This window comes from Adiantum capillus-veneris, chromosome 13, assembly GCF_014529385.1.
Source record: "Adiantum capillus-veneris isolate H3 chromosome 13, ASM1452938v2, whole genome shotgun sequence".
Lineage (NCBI taxonomy): Eukaryota > Viridiplantae > Streptophyta > Polypodiopsida > Polypodiales > Pteridaceae > Adiantum > Adiantum capillus-veneris.
In genome coordinates this window covers 139,147,631-139,153,514 of record NC_140943.1, presented here as the reverse complement: position 1 = coordinate 139,153,514, position 5,884 = coordinate 139,147,631, and positions in this window count along the sequence as shown.

Sequence of the window (5,884 nt, the reverse complement as noted above, 5' to 3'; positions counted from 1 at the left end):
CATACAAAAATTATATATCTACCTCTAGTGGAAGCAAATCTCTTCAAATGGACCTCATTGTTTATCCAATTTTCCATTGTTTGCTCCAGTAACCTTTTCCCATAGTTGTGTTGGCCAATCTTAGTCTACAAGTGGAATCCCTTCCATCCCCTCTTTAGAATATGGCAGTATTTGAACAATCTCTTTTAATAGTCCGATAGGTTGAGAATGAATAATTTCCTCGACCTTTGACTCCACGGTCTCCTTTTGTTCCTATTTTTTTGTTTTTGAGATTCCATGAGTTCTTGGATGATTTTGACCAATCTCTCAAAAGCCTCAAAGTTTTCAACTTCAAGCTTACGATATGGATAGTTTTTTCATTGGTTTTCCATGTTTTACCCTATATATGTGCAAGCTGAATGATATGTTTCTAGAGTTGCATTTATTGGTTCATACATCTTGTCTATAAAGACAAATCCTATCGACTTGGCTGGCAATTCCATTATCTTTTAAGACTTAGATTTGTTACATTTCTCCACCATCTCTTGGGCTTTAGCCTTTACTTGAGTATTAAGTTTTTGTTTTCTCTCTTCGTACCTTTGTCTTTTTGCTTTTTGAGTTTTTGGTGTAGACTTGACACAGTCACCCGAATTCTTTTGTTTCTCATTCTTGCAATTTTGGTTTTGCTCTTTGTTACTTTCTTGATGAATATCATTGGTTGAACTTGATGGAATCACTTCTGCCAAATTCATAGGCATCTTTCTCTTCTTATCATGATTTTTTGGACAATTTTGAGGGAAATGCCCCCCTTCTTGCTACATTCCATGCAATAGACTGGTGGTAACACCAATCCTTCTCGATCATGTGGACACTCATTTTTCCAATGGTCAGGTGCTCTACATTTAGGGCATCCCTTGCTCTTTTGTTTTGGTGGAGGAGCTCTCATCGTCGGTGGTCTAGCTCCCTTGTTTGCAATAAAGTAAACTGAAGGCTTCTCAGGTTGTGCATAGTACACTAGCTCATAGGTTCATTCTAGTCTTCATCTATCTCTCTTGAAGAACTAGCTTCTTCGTAAGGAGTTATAGGCACTAGTGCATGCTCTTCTCTCGTTTCTTCTCTTTGCATCATTTTAATTGGAATAACGTTGCCACCCAATAGTGGAGGTTGTTGCCCCAATACTGGCTGAACTTTCTTCATTCCTATCGTGGGTCTATACCCTTGTAGACTTGTTTTCTTTGTTGTCTCATAGGTATGTATGGCACATTCTCATCTTACTTTGGTCTATATGAACACTCATGTATCTCATGATTTGTCCATTTACCTCTATTGCACACCGTTTATTGTTTTGTTTGGGGGACATAGGTTGAGCTAGTAGTGGAATAAGGAGTTGTCCTTGTCCTTGGGGTTTCATAGAAATCTATTTCTGTAACTGAGTTGAGGTTTGTGTAATAGTCTTAATGACTTCCTCCAAACTCAATCTACTAATGGGAGCGGTTGTAACAAACGGTCCAACTTGGGTGGGGTAGCGTTGATGAGGTCCATTCACTCTTTGTGTCAGATCCCTCCTCATGCTTAGAATAGATATTGCAATCATCGCCCAAATCTAGCGTATCACATATGCAAGAATCCAATGTTGCATGTTGGCTAGCATGCAAGTTTTTCTTAATCAACCCCTCCAAAAACAATGATACTAGTCTTTCTTGTCGAGGTAATTCTTCCCTAAGATATCGTCCAACATGTTGTTCAAACTTTCTCATACATTCTTTCATGCTGAGATTTCCTAACACTCTTCGTGATTTTAAGGTCATAAAGATTCTCAATGACTATTCAGTTAACAACAAACCTATGACCGACTCCTCTTGATTGAAAAATTTATCTCTCAAGTAATCATCATGGGGTAGTTGCTTCCCACTTTCTCCAACTCTTGCAAATTAGCACTGAAAGCAGTACGTAATTCCATAAAAGTTTAGCGTGTACTTTTACTTCAAAACTAAAACCACTTCCTTGGTAGGAGCTTTTTTTTTTAAAATTCTTTGTTTTGCTCCAACCTAAAATAGCAGCGCCTATTTTGGCTAGGGTCTACCTGAGAAATTTCCTAGTTTTTTAATCCTTTGGGTTTTCCTAGTGGAGTTAAACTCCTTTATCAAGTTTCATTAGCTTTGGTACTCCATATCGGGTTTTATCTCGAGTTTTGTAAATTTATGGAAGTTTCAAGCTATTATAGTAGTTTCTCTCAATTTGTCGCTTCAAATGCTTCCAACTCGATCGATAGCTTCCAAATGTCATGTACAAAGTCTAAGTAAACTCAAAAAATAAAAAATTCCTTTCTTGGTGAAATTGTAATAGAAGTGCACCTATTATAGATTTCCCCAGATATTGACTTTTTTGCCTTTTTGTTATTACCCAAGGTTAATACACATGATTAGGGTTTCACTAGTGTAAGGGTTTTAACTTTTGGCTACAAGAATCTTAGTTGTAAGGATGTGACCAACACAAAGGCAATGACGTTGCAGTTCAAGACTGAGTTGAATATTGTGCATAAGAAAAACCTATCTATCAATAACTATTCATTGAAGATAAAGAACATATGTGAGTCACTTGCATAGATCGGTGTCACAATCGATGATGATGATAAAGTAGAAGTCTATCTACGAGGTTTGGGTCGTGAGTACAAATAAATTAAAACTGGCATCCATCCTCGAGAGAACATTCCCTCATTCACAGATTTTGTGTCCTTATTGATTGTGGAAGAGAAGGAACTTGAGGAAGACTCCTCTATGCAGGGTGGAAACAATCCTGAATGGGTCCTTTTCAACTACAGAGGAAGAGGAAGAGGACGTGGTATAGGTCATGGACGAGGCCAAGAAAGAGGCAACCACCAAGCAGAACAACAATCAGGGGTCAAAACACAGGTGGTGGTCGACGAAACTTTGGAGGCAGGGGGAGTCCAAGAGGTCCTGGAAATGCGTAACGCAATAATACAAGTCAACACAAAAATATAGTATGTTGGGGCTGTGCAAGACATGGTCACTTTGAACGTGAATGTCTAGACAGGAGGCATCAAAACAATTATGCAACCACTACCAAGAATGTAGATGAGCCTGAGAGGCTATTTGTGGTGCAACACTTGTTGAATACTATGTCTGCAAATGTTGCAAAATCCAATGATAATTTCTGGTATGTGGATTTTGGTGCATCGAATCACATGACCGGTCATAATGAATGGTTCAAGGAAATGCAGACTTTACAAAGTCCTAGTTATGTAGAAATTGGGGATGATATTGCACATCCCATTATGCATACATGAAATGTGCCATGTCTATGAGACAGATGGTAAAGTGAAGTACCTGGATGATGTACTACATGTACCCAGCATTAAAAATAACCTGCTTTCTGTTGGGGAAATGGTTGAGCAGAGTTTTACAGGCCAGGTTTAACTCTGATGGTCTCTTTGTTGAAGAGCATAAGAAGAATGGAATGCTGGTTGCGCAAGGAAAAAAAGTGGACAGAATGTTTATTTTGGATGTAAATGGGTCCAAGGTGAATGTTGCCATGTTTGCGCAAGGTTCAGGTTTTGTTCCAGATATAAAGATTTGGCACAAATATATTGGTCATGTAAATTTGCAGAGGCTGAAAATGATGCAGACTAAAGAGATGATTACAGGTTTATCTATGTTTAGAGTTGTTGAAATGCAGAAAGTATGTGAAGATTGTCAATTTGAAAAGTAGGAAAAAGCATCCTTTCGTCATGATGAGCATGTAAGCAGGAATGCATTGGATTTAGTGCATACAAATGTAGTATGGGGTTTGACAAAGAGTGCATCTATGGGTGGATATAGATATTATGTGAGTTTCATTGATGACCATACAAGGAAGGTATGGGTCTACTTCATGAAGAAGAAAAGTGAGGTGCTTATGCATTTCCAAAATTTCAAAGTTATGGTTGAAAAACAGACTGGAAAACATGTAAAGTGCCTGAGGTCAGATGGAGAGGGAGAATACTTCTCCAATGAATTCAATGGTTTTCTGAAAAAGCATGGAATTCAATGGTTTTTATGAAAAATCATGAAATTCAAAGGCAGTTTTTATGCATGTATAGTCCGCAACAAAATGGTGTTGCTGAGCGAAAGAACATGCACATTATAGAAGTGGCTAGAGCTTTGATGAATGAGAAGAACGTGCCTCATTGTTATTGGGCTGAGGCTTTTGCTACAAATGTCTACATTATGAATAGGACTATTGCAGTACATAATATGACACTTGAAGAAAATTTCAGTGGTGAAAAATTGGATGTATCAGATTTTAAAGTGTTTAGATGTATTGCTTATGTGCATGTGTCGGATGAGCTAAGAAGTAAGCTTGATCCTAAAGTAGAAAAATGTGTGTTCATTGGCTATTCCCTTGAGCAGAAAGGGTACAAGTGCTACACTCCTGTCATGGGTAAAGTGAGGGTGAGCAAGGATGTCGTTTTTGATGAAATGGCAAGTTGGTATGCTGATGTAAAAGATGATTTGGGGGCTGATGTAAGAGAGAATGTGGCTGCAAAAAGTAATGGTGTGCAAACACAAGTTTTGAGTGGGCTGCAAGGATCATTTAGTGCAGGTCATGGTGAGAATCCATGGAGTGGCAGGTTACTGAAAGAGTGAGCCTTGCTAACTCTTCAAATGTATCAAGGAAAGGAAAAGAAAAATTTGATGATACCCTTAAGTTGCCAAACTTGAGTGTTGGTTATGATGATGGCAATAGTAGTGGTTCTGAGCAAAGTTTGGATGAGGAGTTTGGCATATCCTCTGTGAAGACTCCATGTGTAAGAAGGATGCAAGCAGGGAACAAGGCACCTAGAAGTGATCCTGGACCACACATGTTAGAAAGAGCAAGAAATTATGTGCAAAGATTGCTTATGACAATTATGTGGCTCGTCACTGTGCATTTATGGTGAAGATTACAAAGGAGGTAGAACCCACATGTTTTGACGATGTTGTCAAGGATGAAAAATGACGGCAAGCCATGGATCAAGAGATGGTTTTACTTGATGCAAATGGAAAATGAGAATTGGTGCCCTTACCAAAAGGTAAAAAGGCAATTGGATGTAAGTGGGTTTACAAAATAAAACATAATGTTGATGGCAGTGTGAGCAAGTACAAAGCTAAACTTGTAGCCAAAGGTTATGCACATACTTATGGGAGTGATTATGAGGAGACGTTCAGCCCGTAGCTAAGATGGCTACCGTTCATGTGTTTATTCAGTGGCTATCGCGCTAAAATATGTGTTGAAGCAAATGGAGGTAAAGAATGCATTTTTGAATGGAGACTTGGAGGAAGCTGTGTATATGGAGCAACCACAAGGTTATGCAAATATGAGGCTACGTGAGCTTGTATGCAGGTTAAAGAAAGCATTGTATGGGCTGAAGCAGGACCTATAGCTTCGTATGAGATTATTGTGGCATTCCTCATTTCATTGGACTTTGAGATGTCTAATGTAGACCATTCATTGTATGTGCGAAAGAATGAGGCAAGAATTGCGGTAATATGCATCTATTTGATTGTTGGAGATAATAATGTGAATGAAGTAGAGGGCATGCATGCTCTAGTATTTTTTGAGCATTGAAATTATTCGCACAGAAGGAGGTGTATGACTGTCACAACGGCAATATGCTTGAATAAGTTGAAAAAGTATGATATGACTGATGGTAAACCAATTGAAATGCCTTTAGATCAGAATTTAAAGTTGGCAAATGATGCAGGTTAAGAAGAAGAAGAGAATTATATCGTAGAAGACTATCCCCCGAGAGAGAGAGAGAGAGAGAGAGAGAGAGAGAGAGGAAACAAAATTCCGTCACCCGTGTTACAAAATAGAAAGTTGCTTTGGAAATTCGAAAGAGAATTTTTTCGCATTAGGTGGCTTT